Source organism: Halichoerus grypus, chromosome 8, assembly GCF_964656455.1.
Source record: "Halichoerus grypus chromosome 8, mHalGry1.hap1.1, whole genome shotgun sequence".
Classification (NCBI taxonomy): domain Eukaryota; kingdom Metazoa; phylum Chordata; class Mammalia; order Carnivora; family Phocidae; genus Halichoerus; species Halichoerus grypus.
Window position 1 is genome coordinate 33,120,885 of NC_135719.1, and position 18,579 is coordinate 33,139,463.

Sequence of the window (18,579 nt, forward strand, 5' to 3'; positions counted from 1 at the left end):
CAGCTCTTTGGCATGTGGGCTTTCCCTACTTGGGTACTGACTTCATCTATCAATAAGGAGAATCTCTAGAGGGGCGCCTGGGTGACTCAGTCAGTTAAGCGTCTGCCTTCCACTCAGGTCATGATCCCAGGGTCCTGGGATTGAGCCTCGCGTCGGGCTCCCTGCTCAGCAGAGAGCCTGCTTCTCTCCCTGCCTGCTGCTCCTGCTTGTGCTCTCTCTCTCTCTGTCAAATAAATAAATAAAATCTTAAGAAAAAGGAGAATCTCTAGAGTGAGTCTACCAGCAAAACAGAGTCTTATATAATGTCATGGAATCACGGCAGTGACACTCCATCACCTTACAAAGTTTCCTTGGTTAGAAGCAAGTTGCAAGACCTGTTTATACCCAAGAAAAGGAGATTGAACAAAGATGTGAACATGAGGAGTTGGAGGATCATGGAGGGCTATGCGTCTGCCTGTGACACATGTTTAAATGATTAAATTTATTGCTACCACTTAAATGTTAGGAAATCATATATTAAAAACAAGGTGGTTTCCAGATTTTAAGAAGGCTGATATAAGGTATGTTTTTATATGGCAAGTACTGGTGTGGGTTGAGAAATAGCTAGTTCCTTTGAACAGGTCACTTGCTCTTCTTTGGCTCACAGTCTATCTTCTTACCATATGCTGCTGTTTATTATGCTTGCATAGTTGTTTTTCTCACATCTAAGCAGCATCAATTATTTGTAGTACCTATCCGGCCTCTGTTGGCATTTGAGTTTTTATGACTCCTGGTCTAAATATACAATATTATTTCATTCCTTTCCTTAGGGTTGCATGATGTCTTTGATTGCTCCTACCCCTTGTGAAATTCTGGCTATCATTTTGTGCTAAAGATTGTAAGGAATCATAATAGTCTATCTTTGGCCACTGAAAAGTTTCTAATCATCCACAGGCTTTGTGCTTGTCAGTTGGTATTCCTTGACCAGGATCCTAGTGTCAAGGCTGCTGGTGGTCACTGCCAACTAAAACTCCTTTGGTGGAGGCCAAGTCTTGAAGCCCCATCTTACTGTTTTAGAATGTTGACTTGTAGTAGACTTCTTTAAATCTCTAACTTCCTTGAATGTGTTTCACATAGTATAGATATTCACCTTAGTCAAAGGCAGCCTGAGGTTACAGATTCATTGTCATAAAAATGTTAGTTATCCTCCCTGGTTATCAATATCTCAATACTCTCAGGAGGCTGTGCTATCCCAAACTGATCACTCAGTTGGCCTTTAAAAAAAAAAAAGAAGAAGAAGAAGAAAGAAAAAAAGTAAATAATCTGAGGTCATCCATAGCTTGTAATTCAGAGAATGAACCGCCTTAGGGAAGGATGGTTATTCATTTTTAGACCACATTTCACTTTATTTATTGTCTCTATGTAGCACAATTCTTATAGGCAACAAGAGGGTAGCATTCTTATAGATTATTTTATGGTTCTGGTACAATACAAACATCAGCCCCATCATGGCCACTATATAAGAAATCAAATGCCTGCTTATTCTGGAAGCTGGTTAACTTTCTCTCCGGTAAAGTGGAGCTTGCATTTTGGTTCCTTATTTGAAGCTAAACTGAGATATTCTTGATTGCTTTAAAGCAGATATTCATAGACTACAGATGCCTTTGCCCTTGGAGAGTACTCAGATTTGTATGTCACAGCTTCAGGGAGTCAGAATCTTAAAGACTGGCTCAGCTTCCCTTTGGTGATACCCATTCTGGTTCCATCATCTCTAATTTCCCTTTAAGCAGCTGGTAAGTAAGTTATTCAATCAACAGCTATATGCATAACTACTGAGTGATGCCAGGGTTGTGCAGTAATGTGACTAAAAGGGACTGTTGTAGAAGCTCCAGCATGGGTCTGCCCATCCAGCCACCACCACAATAATACTAGGCACTATGGTAAAAACTGTGCCATCTACTCTTCTAAGCACTTTATATACTTAGAAAGTTATATAATTTGCCCAAGGTCATAAAGCTAGAGCATAACTGAACTGGGATATAAACTCAAGCAATTTGTTTCCTCTATAGTATTATATAATCTTAAAAAGCATAGTATATAAGATCTGCTTTGGATAAATAATATCAATGCAAACATTTATGTGCCAGATACAGTACTATATACTTCATATGTAATGTTCCATATGATTAAAAGAACAACCTGTGAAATGAGATATATTATTATTATCGTCTTGTTTCAGAAATGAAGAAACCAACACACAGAAAGGTGACGTAACTTGTTCTAGGTCTCACAGCTAGAAATGGGTTCAAACCCAACATCTGCACTGTTAACCAATATAGTAGAAATTATGAACTGTGTAGAGGAATTTATTTATCCACATGACCTTGCTCTGCATTTAGTAAAAAAGAAAAGTAAAAAGGAGAGAAAGCCAAAGCAGCATCATTTCAGAAAAACCCCTCTCTTACAGTATGAAGGCATAGATAGCCTGGTGCTCTGTACATAAAGCTGATCTGGCTCTGTGGCCCCATACCAATAGTATCAATAGGCCTTACTACTAAAAGATGGTTGTTTAGCAACTGATCCAGAGTCAAAGTAGATAATAAGCTGATGGTTATTCTTGAAGCTCAGTAAAACAGTATACCTTCTGTACCTAACTTGTTTCCTTCACTCCCCCTTTATAATTAATTTTGATATTTTGAAAATAGGATATGTTTACCATTGAAAGCAAGCTGGATAATTGTTTCAAGAGCATCAAAGTGATCCCACTTCTAGTAAGATGTTGGGCACAGGTGGGCCACTGTCATAGGCATGGCTTGTAGCGTGGAGTGGTTCCCTTTCTCTTTCCCCTCCTACCTTCTTCTAAGAACCATCTTAACCTTACATGTTGATTTTGCCTAATAGGGCATCTGTGAAATCTCCCTTTTTCTTTCTTTGTCAGTGAAACTTTTGTTGAGGATTGGAATATGCTAATGAATAAAATAGGTATGCTAATGACTACATGAAAAAAATATAGATGAATTCTCATCCTCTTAGGTATGAGATATCTTCGTGATGTTTGGACATCTTGGCACATTTTCTTTGTTATTGCCTACAGCGAAACAATAGACATTTATTAAGCATCATCCATGTAGAGTCTTGAATGATTAATATACTGAGAGAAATAAAGATAACTTATATACAATCTCTGTTCTCAAACAGCTTAGTGTGCAGCTGGAGAGAAATACATCCATGAAAATTAAAACTTAAAATTTAAAGCTGCATAGAACAGGACCCAAAAAAGTGAGTGTAGGCAAAGGGAAAGCTGAGGTTAATGGGGGTTGACTTAGGTCACTGCAAGTGTTAGTGAAAGTGGCCTCTGACCCACTTCTGGAAGTAGACACCCACCCATCCCATCCATCCGTCTGGCATTTGCTGAACACCCAGGTGGCTGAACTATCCTGACTATCATAGATCTGCCTGTGAAGCTCACATTTTAGGGAGGGTATTAAAATCCAGATTGATAAAGGTGGAGTGCCTGAGGTATTTAGAGGGCAGCACTGAGAAGGCAAACTCTAGAGCAGTTTGACTCACATGAGATCATAGTGGAATGGCCTGTGTTTTTATCTTTATAGGGTCTGGGAATAAATTACCAAGTTGATGATATCTACTGAGATAGTTACAAACACTTTCAGATATTGTAGAACCATGGTTTCCCTGTTAAACACAACTTGTAGAATGATTTAAACAACTGTGGTAAGAAATCATATTTAACTTATTGTGTCTAGTTCACCTTGCTTTATTTCCTGGGATCCTCCTAGTAACCCTGTGAAGTCTTATTACCCCCATTTTACAGGTCAGTAGATGGAGCTCAGAGGGTCAATTAGACTGAACCAAAAAGCCCAGTGGAACTGTTTTCCGATTCTAAGTCCAGGCTGCACACAGCTGAGCCATCCTGTTTTTCACCATGTGGAGCAGAGTCATTTTTCCATACAGTCAAGACAGGACAGCCTTCTGGATGATGTGATCAGGGAATGGAGGGAGAAATTAGGCCCCTGTTGTCCTTGATTGATTATCATGGGCCTTGTCAGTTTTGTTTCTCATTAAAAGGAAACCATTCTCAGCAACGTGTATCAGTCATTCACTGTATGAATAAATACCTTGTTTTGAATTGCAGCTCTAGTAGGGGAGGATAGGGGTGGAGAGAGGCACAGAAAACTCTCTGGTGGGAAAAGCTGTGGGTGCACTGACTACACCTCATGCTCTCAGACCCGGCCTGCTGGAGGTTCTCTCCACACTTAGAAATTCCTGGAGGAACTGTTCTGGTTCCTTTGAAAAGAATATATTTTGAAAGCTTTCCCTATCTTTTCTTTTTCTCTTTCAGCAGTGCTGTTGAGACTACCTGTTTGATGCCTTATAATTACATTTTCACTCTAATTATAGCTGCTTCTTTCTAAAAAAATTCAGTTCCTTCCAATATGACTTTTAATGCTTGCTTACTAGTCAGTGTGGGCTTGTTTTTCCCCAAATGTTCATCAGACATTGGCTTTTAATGATAGAAGCCAGTTGCATTTCCAAAACATCTTTATTTAATTATATTCCCTTTTTTGATCCTAAAGAGATTCAGTCTGAGGATATGCCAAAGGGCTTAAAAAAAATTTTTTGGAATAAAAAAAGAGCTGAAATCTATCACTGGTAGATTCAGCAGCCACTGTTGCATAATAAAAGGTAATTCAAATATAGGCAAAGAAATAGCCTTGTTAGCTGGAGTGCCATCTTCCTGAGAGCAAGATTGTCTCTCAAAGTAAGACATGGGGGGGAAGGCAGCTGTCCACCACATGGCTGGGTCATGTGGATTATGTGCAGGTGTACCAGAATCTGCTCAGGACCACTGTAAACACCAAATGCAAGATTGGATCTAAGTCTGTAGTTGAATGCCTCTTAACAGAATTGAAGGGAAGTAATAATAAGATGTATTAGGAGCTTTAAAATGGCATATACGGTAAAAGAAAGTTGCCATATGTGATGCAGCAGAGGTAATTTGAGAAAGTTCTTGCTGATTACAGTGGAATGAAAGGTGCCTCTTCTTAGGCCAAATCCATTAGGAAATTAGAGAAGCAGAATCACACATTAGTACAGGAACCAGGAGCACAACATAAGATCAATGAATAGCAAATTGAGAGAATGGGGTTTTTCATTTTACACTCTCTTTACTGTACACTATACACGTTACATATTTTAGCCTATTGGTTCTTAACAAATATCCTAGAGGTAAATATTGTTCACTTTGCAAATGAGGAAACAGGCTCAGCAGGGCTAGGTCCCTTAGTCAAAATTATGCAGCACTTAGAAGAGGTGGAACTCCAACCAGGTACTGTCTGACTTGGTGAATGCACCTTAACATTTATCTTAAAAACACACGTTGAAGTACATCCAGTCATCAGGTCTTTCATGCTAGTAGTGGTGAGGATAGTACTGTTCTTTTTTTTTTTTTTTTTTTTTTTAAAGATTTTTTTTTTATTTATTTGACAGAGAGAGACATAGTAAGAGAGGGAACACAAGCAGGGGGAGTGGAAGAGGGAGAAGCAGGCCTCCCGTGGAGCAGGGAGCCCGATGTGGGGCTCGATCCCAGGACGGTGGGATCATGACCTGAGCCGAAGGCAGACGCTTAACGACTGAGCCACCCAGGCGCCCCAGGATAGTACTGTTCTTACAATACTTGTGAGTCTTCGCCTTCTGATCGCCCTCAGGACTGCACTTTCTGACTGTGTTTGATTGCAGTCGCCTAACCAGGTAAGGTCATGGGTTTTTCACAGAAGCGATGGGTGTCACTTCCAGACCTGAGCATCAGATGGTTAATGTGACGTCCTTTCAAGCTCTCTACCCCTGTGCTGTGGTGAATCATCCCCTGTTGGTGGAATAAGTCCACAGTGAGGATGGCACAGTGCTGCACCCTGCCAACCTGCTATGGAAAATGCAGAGTGAGTGAGAAATAACTTTTGTTGTTGTAGGCCAAAGAAATTGTGGGATTCTCTTTTGCAAAAGTTTAGTTTACCCATTATGATGGATTCGGAAATTGCTACTAGGAATGGATGACATAATAACCAAACACCTAAAATATGCAGCACTAGTTTCAGGGCTAATAGTAGATGACAAGGGAAACATTCTCTGGGGCCAATGGCATCTTGATCTGTGTTATACAGTGATGTAACATTTGGTTTTGATGAGCAACAATTTGGAAGGCAGAGCAGGTACTACAGACCTCATGGCCAGGGGAGAGATCAGAAAACAGGATTGTCAATGGTACATGTTACTTTGGTATTGATTGCGTTTGACAAGGCGTTAAAAGGAAGAGATGATCCCCAAAAAACAAGTGGTTTTTACAAGTAGAAATTTAAGGCACTAATAGGAGTTCACAAATTCAGGGACTTACCAGATGGAAAAAGGCAATTACTTCTCAATTCCAAATTCTAAAGGTTAAAATTGAGAAGCATCTTGGTCAACAAAATCTGATTATAATAGACCAGTAGCAAGCACACAATCAAGAGTGTGCCCATTATAATCACTACTAAAACTGGCACCCAGTAAGCCCTTCCAAGGCTTGGAAAAAGAAATACAAATGTAGTCCTCACTCTGGAGCATGACCCACCAAAGCACCCACACTGAAAGTACCCACAGCTGAGAGAAAAAAATGATGGTAAGGAAGAGGAGGCTGAAGGCCTGGGGAGAGGAGGCGCAGAAAAACCACACTTCTCCAGAGTGTCTAGAGAGCTATGGGTGCAGCTGTAGGAATAGCTATGAGCACATACAGTTGGTGGCATCGTGCTTAAAAAATGTACTTGATTTCAGGAGACTCACACTGCCAAAATAATCACAGACACAAAGACTAAAACACATGAACCTGAACAAAGTTTCTGTGACTGTGTGCAACTTAACCCATTAAACATCTATGAGCAAGGCTAAGAAATCTGCTTAGCCCCCCAAAAAGGAATATTCTCCAGTGCCCACTGCAGAAGAGCCCAAGGAAGGTAACAGAAAGGGAAACTCACCCCTGCCTCCAAGGACAGAGCAAGGCCGTTGGGAGACCCTGTCAGAGAACAGTGGGGACCCTTCCAAAGAGTTGGCACCCCTCACAGCATTGGCATGGACCGATTCCTGCCATCCTTCCAGTGGGTGGAAGACAAGGCGGGCAACTGGTCATTTTAGTTCTGAGTCTCCAGATGAAGAGGAACTGCATCTGGGACTTGACAGAGAGACTGCTGCATATGACACAGAATGCTGGAGCTGTGAGCTGGATGACATGCAAAGGAAGGCCACAGGTTGTCTCCCTGCAGGAAGGAAAAGGAGTTAAACACTGTGATCAGAGTGCTTTTCATAAAATATCATCGCCTTCTGCCTTCCCTGTACATGGTGGGATTGTATTTCCTAGACCCATAGTGTTGGGTAGGGCTGGGGGACTAGTTCAGGCCAGGATTGATACAACTTCCACATTTAATTGTCAGTTGGATACTCTTTAGCCCTCACTTTCGCTCTGCCCTGGGAAACAACATGAAAGCTGGTTCCAGACTGTTCAGGAATCTGGGCTTACAGAGTGAAGGGCATATGAAGCCCTGGGTCACCAGGGAACATCAGCAGGGACACCTGGGATGTCCAAGGCCAGTGAGGTGCAAACCATGGCAGCCCCTGGACAGCGATCCTGAACCAAGACTAGTCCCCGAATACAGAATCTCATTGAAAGTCCTGTCTCCTTTTTTTTTTTTTTTTGCAGCAATCACAGCTTCTTCTATGAATTCCAATCCCTATATTTTAAGGTGGATTGAGAGTTTAAAGACACTGCTGAACAGAGTGCTTTCTCATTGTCTGAGCAACATGAGCTTAATTTTCAAAGAAACAATCATTCTTTGTTTAACTCATATTTCATGTGTCCTTTAAATAATAGTACATGTGATCATAATAAAAATTGTCTTTGGCCTTGGTAGATTTGGCAGGATGTAACTCTCAGTAAGAATAGAAACCTTTAGCTGGTGGGTGCATGAAGGGTGGTGGTGATGATGGAGGGCCATACTCTGTCCCGTGAGCTGGTCAAGGAGAGGTCAGTTAAGGAGCGTATGTGTGGGTTCAAGATTATGAAATGAGGAGCAACAGATGTGACTTGGATATCACAGTCAATAACATTAACACCCATCTAGTGATGTTTGGAGGGAAAGTCCTCTTTCATCCTTTAATACCTGGTTTGTTATGATTAATGGCGTGTGTTATTCATGTCCAGTGGAGGAGACCAAAGCAGCTATAATTAACTGTCTACAGAACAGTACCATGCATCTCATTATTTAAACAAGGTCTGTTTGATATTTTTAATTGATTTTGAGTTATGTATTTTGTTTATGAAACTGGATTTGCACTTGTGTGAGAATTGGAAGATATGGAATTTAAAAAGAAGGTATGGAATTTATATCTACTTTTTAAATTTTTTTTATTTTATTATGTCATGTAATTTATATCTACTTTTAAGTTCCCACATATTTAAATAAAATTAAAATTAAGATAATTTAAGTCAATATTGGAAGTTTGAAAAACCTTTTTGTGGGAGCTTTTTTACTTCTGTTAAAACATACATAACAAAATTTATCATTTGAACTACTTCAGTGTCATTAGTAAATTCAAATTGTGCTACTATCATCACCATCTATCCAAAGAATTCTCTTCATCTTCCAAAACTGAAATTCTGTACCCATTTAAAAATAACTCCCTTTCCCATACCTTTCAAACCCTAGCAACCACAATTCTACTTTCTGTGCCTATGAATTTGACTACTCTAGGTGTCTCATGTAAATGGAATCATACAATCTGTGTCCTTTTGTTGCTGGCTTGATTCGCTTAGCATAATGTCTTCCAGGTTCATTCATTAGCATATGTCAGGATTTCCTTCCTTCTTAAGGCTGAATAATATTCCATTGTATGGATATACCACATTTGTTTATCCATCTCTCAGTGGACACTCAGGTTGCTCCTACTTTTGGCTCTTGTGAATAATGCTGATATGAACATATGTGTACAGATATGTCTGAGTACCTGCTTCCAAATCTTTTGGGTATGTATGTACCAGAAGTGGAATTGCTAGATCATAGCATAATTCCGTTTTTAATTACTGAGGAGCTGCCATACCATTTTTCATAGCAGGTCCACCATTTCACATTTTCATCAACAGTACACAAATGTTCCAGTTTCTGCACATCCTTACTAACACTTGTTACTGTCAATTATTTTTTCTAATAGCTATCTAACTGGGTGTGAAATGATATCTCATTGTGCTTTTGATTTGCAGTTCCCTGATGATGAATGATGTTGAACATCTTTACATGGCTTATTAGCCTTTTACATATCTTCTTTGAGAAATAGCTACTCATACTCTTTGCCCATTTTATTTTTTATTTATTTTTTTAATTTTATTTTATTGTGTTTTATTAGTCATCATACATTACATCATTGGTTTTTGATGTAGTGTTCCATGATTCATTGTTTGTGTATAACACCCAGTGCTCCATTCAATATGTGCCCTCTTTAATACGCATCACCAAGCCAACCCATCTCCCCACCCACCTCCCCTCTAGAACCCTCAGTTTGTTTCTCAGAGTCCATAGTCTCTCATGGTTTCTCTCTCCTTCCGATTCCCCACCTTCATTTTTCCCTTCCTACTATCTTTTTTTTTTTTAACATATAATGTATTATTTGTTTCAGAGGTAAAGGTCTGTGATTCATCAGTATGACACAATTCACAGCACTCACCACACCACATACCCTCCCCAATGTCCATCACCAAGCCACCCCATCCCTCCAACCCCCCACCACTCAAACAACCCTCAGTTTGTTTCCTGAGATTAAGAATTCCTCATATCAGTGAGATCATATGATACTTGTCTTTCTCTGATTGACTTATTTCGCTTAGCATATTACCCTCTAGTTCCATCCACATCATTACAAATGGCAAGATTTTGGGTTTTTTGATGGCTGCATAATATTCCATTGTATATATATACCACATCTTCTTTATCCATTCATCTGTTGATGGACATCTGGGCTCTTTCCACACTTTGGCTATTGTGGACATTGTTGCTATAAACATCGTGGTGCATGTACCCCTTCGGATCCCTACATTTGTATCTTTGGGGAAATACCCAGTAGTGCAATTGCTGGGTTGTAGGGTAGCTCTATTTTCAACTTTTTGAGGAACCTCCATACTGTTTCCCAGAGTGGCTGTACCACCTTGCATTCCCACCAACAGTGTAGGAGGGTTCCCCTTCTCCACATCCTCACCAACATCTGTTGTTTCCTGACTTGTTAATTTTAGCCATTCTGACTGGTGTGAGGTGGTATCTCATTGAGGTTTTCATTTGGATTTCGCGATGCTGAGTGATGTTGAGCACTATGTCATGTGTCTGTTGGCCATCTGGATGTCTTCTTTTTTTTTTTAGTTTTATGTTTTTATTTTTATTTTTTAAAATTTTTTTATTGTTATGTTAATCCCAATACATTACATCATTAGTTTTTTTTTTTTTTTTAAAGATTTTATTTATTTATTTGAGAGAGAGAGAATGAGAGAGAGCACATGAGGGGGGGGGAGGGTCAGAGGGAGAAGCAGACTCCCTGCCGAGCAGGGAGCCCGATGCGGGACTCGATCCAGGGACTCCAGGATCATGACCTGAGCCGAAGGCAGTCGCTTAACCAACTGAGCCACCCAGGCGCCCTCATCATTAGTTTTTGATGTAGTGTTCCATGATTCATTGTTTGTGCATAACACCCAGTGCTCCATGCAGAACGTGCCCTCTTTAATACCCATCACCAGGCTAACCCATCCTCCCACCCCCCTCCCCTCTAGAACCCTCAGTTTGTTCTTCAGAGTCCATCGTCTCTCATGGTTCATCTCCCCCTCCGATTTCCCCCACTTCATTGGTCCCCTCCAGCTATCTTCTTTTTTTTTTTCTTAACATATAATGTATTATTTGTTTCAGAGGTACAGATCTGTGATTCAACAGTCTTGCACAATTCACAGCACTCACCATAGCACATATCCTCCCCAGTGTCTATCACCCAGCCACCCCATCACTCCCACCCCACCCCCCACTCCAGCAACCCTCAGTTTGTTTCCTGAGATTAAGAATTCCTCATATCAGTGAAGTCATATGATACATGTCTTTCTCTGATTGACTTATTTCACTCAGCATAACACCCTCCAGTTCCATCCACGTCGTTGCAAATGGCAAGATCCCATTCCTTATGAGGGCTGCATAATATTCCATTGTATATATATATACCACATCTTCTTTAGCCATACAACTGTCGATGGACATCTTGGCTCTTTCCACAGTTTGGCTATTGTGGACATTGCTGCTATAAACATCGGGGTGCACGTACCCCTTCAGATCCCTACATTTGTATCTTTGGGGTAAATACCCAGTAGTGCAATTGCTGGGTCATATGGTAGCTCTATCTTCAACTTTTTGAGGAACCTCCATACTGTTTTCCAGAGTGGCTGCACCAGCTTGCATTCCCACCAACAGTGTAGGAGGGTTCCCCTTTCTCCGCATCCCCGCCAACATCTGTCATTTCCTGACTTGTTAATTTTAGCCATTCTGACTGGCGTGAGGTGGTATCTCATTGAGGTTTTGATTTGGATTTCCCCAATGCCGAGCAATGTTGAGCACTTTTTCATGTGTCTGTTGCCATTTGGATGTCTTCTTTGGAAAAATGTCTGTTCCTGTCTTCTGCCCATTTCTTGATTGGATTTCTTGTTCTTTGGGTGTTGAGTTTAAGAAGTTCTTATAGATTTTGGATACTAGCCCTTTATCTGATATGTCATTTGCAAATATCTTCTCCCATTCTGTCGGTTGTCTTTTGGTTTTGTTGACTGTTTCTTTTGCTGTGCAAAAGCTTTTTATCTTGATGAAGTACGAATAGTTCTTTTTTGCCCTTGCTTCCCTTGCCTTTGGCGATGTTTCTAGGAAGAAGTTGCTGCGGCTGAGGTCGAAGAAGTTGCTGCCTGTGTTCTCCTTTAGGATTTGGATGGACTCCTGTCTCACATTGAGGTCTTTCAACCATTTGGAGTCTATTTTTGTGTGTGGTGTAAGGAAATGGTCCAGTTTCATTCTTCTGCATGTGGCTGTCCAATTTTCCCAACACCATTTGTTGAAGAGACTGTCTTTTTTCCATTGGACATTCTTTCCCTGCTTTGTCGAAGATTAGTTGACCATAGAGTTGAGGGTCCATTTCTGGGCTCTCTATTCTGTTCCATTGATCTATGTGCCTGTTTTTGTGCCAGTACCATACTGTCCTGATGATGACAGCTTTGTAATTAAGCTGGAAGTCCGGAATTGTGATGCCGCCAGCTTTGCTTTTCTTTTTCAACATTCCTCTGGCTATTCGGGGTCTTTTCTGGTTCCATACAAATTTTAGGATGATTTGTTCCATTTCTTTAAAAAAAGTGGATGGTATTTTGATGGGGATTGCATTGAATGTGTAGATTGCTCTAGGTAGCATTGACATCTTCACAATATTTGTTCTTCCAATCCATGAGCATGGAACGTTTTTCCATTTCTTTGTGTCTTCCTCAATTTCTTTCATGAGTATTTTATAGTTTTCTGAGTACAGATCCTTTGCCTCTTTGGTTAGATTTATTCCTAGGTATCTTATGGTTTTGGGTGCAATTGTAAATAGGATCGAATCCTTCATTTCTCTTTCTTCTGTTGTGTTGTTGGTGTATAGGAATGCCACTGATTTCTGTGCACTGATTTTATATCCTGCCACTTGACTGAATTCCTGTATGAGTTCTAGCACTTTTGGGGTGGAGTTTTTTGGGTTTTCCACATAAAGTATCATATCATCTGCAAAGAGTGAGAGTTTGACTTCTTCTTTGCCAATTTGGATGCCTTTGATTTCTTTTTGTTGTCTGATTGCTGTGGCTAGGACTTCTAATACTATGTTGAATAGCAGGGGTGATAGTGGACATCCCTGCCGTGTTCCTGACCTTAGGGGGAAAGCTCTCAGTTTTGCCGCATTGAGAATGATATTCGTTGTACGTTTTTCATAGATGGCTTTTATGATATTGAGGTATGTACCCTCTAACCCTATACTCTGAAGAGTTTTGATCAAGAAAGGATGCTGTACTTTGTCAAATGCTTTTTCTGCATCTATTGAGAGGATCATATGATTCTTGTTCTTTCTTTTCTTAATGTATTGTATCACGTTGATGATTTTCGGATTATGAACCAACCTTGCAGCCCAGGGATAAATCCCACTTGGTCGTGGTGAATAATCCTTTTAATGTACTGTTGGATCCTATTGGCTAGTATTTTGGTGAGAATTTTTGCATCCACATTCATCAGGGATATTGGTCTGTAATTCTCCTTTTTGATGGGGTCTTTGTCTTGTTTTGGGATCAAGGTAATGGTGGCCTCATAAAACGAGTTTGGAAGTTTTCCTTCCATTTCTATTTTTTGGAACAGTTTCAGAAGAATAGGTATTAATTCTTCTTGAAATGTTTGGTAGAATTCCCCTGGGAAGCCATCTGCCCCTGGGCTTTTGTTTGTTGGGAGATTTTTGATGACTGCTTCAATTTCCTTAGTGGTTATAGGTCTGTTCAAGTTTTCTATTTCTTCCTGGTTCAGTTTTGGTAGTTGATACATCTCTAGGAATGCATCCATTTCTTCCAGGTTATCTAATTTTCTGGCATATAGTTGCTCACAATATGTTCTTATAATTGTTTGTATTTCTTTCGTGTTGGTTGTGATCTCTCCTCTTTCATTCATGATTTTGTTGATTTGGGTCATTTCTCTTTTCTTTTTGATGAGTCTGGCCAGGGGTTTGTCAATCTAGTTAATTCTTTCAAAGAACCAGCTCCTAGTTTTGTTGATCTGTTCTACTGTTCTTTTGGTTTCTACTTCATTGATTTCTGCTCTGATCTTTATAATTTCTCTTCTCCTGCTGGGTTTAGGCTTTATTTGCTGTTCTTTCTCTAGCTCCTTTAGGTGTAGGGTTAGGTTGTGTACTTGAGACCTTTCTTGTTTCTTGAGAAAGGCTTGTATTGCTATATACTTGCCTCTTAGGACTGCTTTTGCTGCATCCCAAAGATTTTGAACAGGTGTGTTTTCATTTTCATTGGTTTCCATGAATCTTTTAAATTCTTCTTTAATTTCCTGGTTGACCCATTCATTCTTTAGTAGGATGCTGTTTAGCCTCCATGTATTTGAGTTCTTTCTGACTTTCCTCTTGTGATTCAGCTCTAGTTTCAAAGCACTGTGGTCTCAAAATATGAAGGGAATAATCCCAATCTTTTGGTACCGGTTGAGACCTGTCTTGTGACCTAGGATGCGATGTATTGCAGAGAATGTTCCATGGGCACTAGAGAAGAATGTGTATTCTGTTGCTTTGGGATGGAATGTTCTGAATATGTCTGTGAAGTCCATTTGGTCTAGTGTGTCATTTAAAGTCTTTATTTCAGTGTTCATCTTTTGCTTAGATGATCTGTCCATTTCAGTGAGGGGGGTGTTAATGTCCCCCACTATTATTGTATTGTGGTCAATGTGTTTCTTTGCTTTTGTTATTAATTGCCTTATATAATTGGCTGCTCCCATGTTAGGGGCATAGATATTTACAATTGTTAGATCTTCTTGTTGGATAGACCCTTTAAGTAGGATATAGTGTCCTTCCTCATCTCTTATTACACTCTTTGGTTTAAAATCTAATTTCTCTGATATAAGTATTGACATCCCAGCTTTCTTTTGGTGTCCATTAGCATGGTAATTGGTTTTCCACCCCCTCACTTACAATCTGGGGGTGTCTTTGGGTCTAAAATGAGTCTCTTGCAGACAGCATATCGATGGGTCTTGTTTTTTAATCCAATCTGATAGCCTGTGTCTTTTGATTGGGGCATGTAGCCCATTTACACTCAGGGTAACTATTGAAACATATGAATTTAGTGCCATTGTATTGCCTGTAAGGTGACTGTTACTGTATATTGTCTGTGTTCCTTTCTGGTCTATGTTGCTTTTAGGCTCTCTCTTTGCTTAGAGGAGCCCTTTCAAGATTTCTTATAGGGCTGGTTTCATGTTTGCAATTTCCTTCAGTTTGTTTGTCCTGGAAGCTTTTTATCTCTCCTTCTATTTTCAATGACAGGCTAGCTGGATATAGTATTCTTGGCTGCATATTTTTCTCATTCAGTGCTCTGAATATATCATGCCAGTCCTTTCTGGCCTACCAGGTCTCTGTGGATAGGTCTGTGGCCAATCTAATGTTTCTACCATTGTAGGTTACATATCTCTTCTCCCGAGCTGCTTTCAGGATTTTCTCTTTGTCTCTGAGACTCATAAGTTTTACTATTAGATGTCGGGGTGTTGACCTATTATTATTGATTTTGAGAGAGGTTTTCTGTGCCTCCTGGATTTTGATTCCTGTTTCCTTCCCCAAATTAGGGAAGTCCTCTGCCATAATTTGCTCCAATATACCCTCTCTCTCTTTCTTCTTCTTCTGGGATCCCAATTATTCTAATGTTGTTTCGTCTTATGGTATCGCTTAGCTCTCGAATTCTGCCCTCATGATCCAGTAGTTGTTTATCTCTCTTTTTCTCAGCTTCTTTATTTTCCATCATTTGGTCTTCTATATCACTGATTCTCTCTTTTGCCTCATTTATCCTAGCAGTTAGCACCCCCATTTTTGATTGCACCTCATTGATAGCCTTTTTAATTTCGACTTGGTTAGATTTTAGTTCTTTTATTTCTCCAGAAAGGGTTTCTCTAATAACTTCCATGCTTTTTTCAAGCCCAGCTAGTATCTTTAAAGTGATGATTCTGAACTCTATATCCGACATCATACTAATGTCCGTATTGAGTAGGTCCCTGGCAGTAGGTACTACCTCTTGTTCTTTTTGTTGAGGTGATTTTTTCCGTCTTGTCATTTTGTCCAGAGGAGAATAGATGAATGAGAGAACAAAATGCTAGCAGGGTAACAACGTCCCCAGAAAATATACTCTAAACAAATCAGAAAAGACCTGAACTGGAGGAAAAAGAAATGGAAAGAAAGAAAAAAGAAAAAGAAAAAAAAAAAAAGAAAGAAAAAGAAAAAGATAAAAACAAACAAAAACAGAACAAAACAAACAAAAACAGAATATGATCAAATATGATCAGGCTGGTACATAGATCAGTGCCACACACTAGATTTTGGGTGTATTTTGGTCTGTTAGAAGAAAGTGCTTCCCAAAATTTTAAAGAAAGAAGAACTTATACATGTACAAAAATAAGGGTTGATATGATGAAGGGATGGAATATGACTGTAAAGATGGAAATTATAAAAAATTTGATAAAAAGAATTGATAAGAAGTTGTTTGAAAAAAGAAAAGAGGATTTAAAAAAAGAAAGAAAAAAGGGAGAGAATGTGATCAGGCAGGAGAGTAGAAGAAAACCATACACTAGAGATTTAGGGTATATTTTGATCTGTTAGAAGAAACTATCTCAAAATTTTAAAGAGAGAACAACTTATCTATATATATATGCCAAAAATAAGGGTAACTACTATGCAGGGATAGAATATGACTCTAAAAATGAAAAATAAATTTTTTTTTTAAAAAAGAGATTGATAAGATGTTGGTTGAAAAAGGGAAAAAGAAAAATTAAAAAAAAAAAGACAGTTAAAAAAACTAACTCTGAAAGACTGAAGAATCATGGTAAAAAAGCCATGAATTCCATGTGCATTGTTCCCCTAGCGCTGGAGTTCTGCCGTTCTCATTGATGGGTAAACTTGGTTTTGGTTGGCTGTTCTCGCTGATCTTCTGGGGGAGGGGCCTGTTGCCGTGGTTCCCAAATGTCTTTGCTGGAGGCGTAATTGGGCTAAGTAATCTGCTCGGGTTTGCTCTCGGGAGCTTTTGTTCCCTGCAAGCTTTCCGTACAGCTTTGGAGGCCGAGAGTGAAAATGGTGGCCTCCCAATCTCCGCCCTGGAGGAGCCGAGAACTTGGGGCCCCGCTCCTCAGTGAGCCCCCAGAGAAAAGTAGTCAGTCACTTCCATCTCCCCGATCTCCGGCCACACTCCGTGCTCACCCTGCCTGTGACCGAGCATTTCTGTCTCTGGCACCCGACCCCGTGTGGAGTCTCCAAACCCAGCAGATCCCTGCAGTGCGCTCCCGCGCCGCTCCTCCCAGGGGAGGAAGGTGAGTCTCCCCGGAGCTGCCACTTGTTGGGTCCCTGCTGGAGGAGCAGTGGCTCGACTGTGCCGCGGATCAGTTTATGGCAACCCCGAGCTGAGAGCCCACTCCTTGGCTCCGTCTCTGCAGCCGGTTTCCCCACTCCAATACCTGGGAGCTCTGCTGCACTCAGGCACCCCCAGTCTTTCTGTGACCCTGAGGGTCCTGAGACCACGCTGTCCCACGAGGGTTCCACCCCCCGCTTAGCCACTGGAGCGATGTCCCTCAGCGGAGCCGACTTCTAAATGTTCCAATTTTGTGCCCTGCTGCTCTATCACTTGCCAGAAGCGGTGGACAGAGGCCCCTCCCCCGCCGTCTATCCTCCCAAATATCGCCTCGGATTCACTTCTCCGCATGTCCTACCTGACAGAAAGTGGTCGCTTTTCTGTTCAGAGAGTTGTTGCTATTCTTTTCTTCGATCTCCTGTTGAGTTTGTAGGTGTTCAGAATGGTTTGATCCCTATCCAGCTGAATTCCTGAGACCAGACGAAATCCAGGTCTCCAACTCTTCCGCCATCTTGCTCCGCCCCCTCTGGATGTCTTCTTCGCAGAAATGTCTGTTCATGTCTTCTGCCCATTTCTTGATTGGAGTGTTGATTTGGGTGTTGAGTTTGATAAGTTCTTTATAGATTTTGGATACTAGCCCTTTATCTGATATGTCATTTGCAAGTATCTTCTCTCATTCTGTCTTTGCCCACTTTTTTTTATTTTTTTAAAATTTTTTTATTATGTTAATCCCCATACATTACATCATTAGTTTTAGATGTAGTGTTCCATGATTCATTGTTTGTGCATAACATCCAGTGCTCCATGCAGAACGTGCCCTCTTTAATACCCATCACCAGGCTAACCCATCCTCCCACCCCCCTCCCCTCTAGAACCCTCAGTTTGTTTTTCAGAGTCCATCGTCTCTCGTGGTTCATCTACCCCTCCGATTTCCCCCCTTCATTCTTCCCCTCCTGCTATCTTCTTTTTTTTTTTTCTTAACATATATTGCATTATTCGTTTCAGAGGTACAGATCTGAGATTCAACAGTCTTGCACAATTCACAGCGCTTACCAGAGCACATATCCTCCCCAGTGTCTATCACCCTGTCACCCCATCCCTCCCACCCCACCCCCCACTCCAGCAACCCTCAGTTTGTTTCCTGAGATTAAGAATTCCTCATATCAGTGAGGTCATATGATACATGTCTTTCTCTGTTTGACTTATTTCGCTCAGCATAATACCCTCCAGTTGTCTTTGCCCACTTTTAAATCAGGTTGTTTTTGTTTTTTTGTTTTGTTTTGTTTTTCAGTGGTTGAGTTGTAGTTCTTTATATATTCTGAATATTAACCCCTTATCAGGCATATGATTTCCAAATCTTTTCTCTCATTCTGTAGGTTTCATTCTATTGATAG

The 18,579-nt window shown here is 40.5% G+C and overlaps 1 protein-coding gene across 7 annotated transcripts in view; it reads left to right on the top strand.

The window, feature by feature from the left end:
- Positions 1–18,579, top strand: part of GABRG3 (gamma-aminobutyric acid type A receptor subunit gamma3) — a 742,225-nt gene that overhangs the window by 149,748 nt on the left and 573,898 nt on the right. The gene's annotated exons all lie outside the window — the stretch shown is intronic.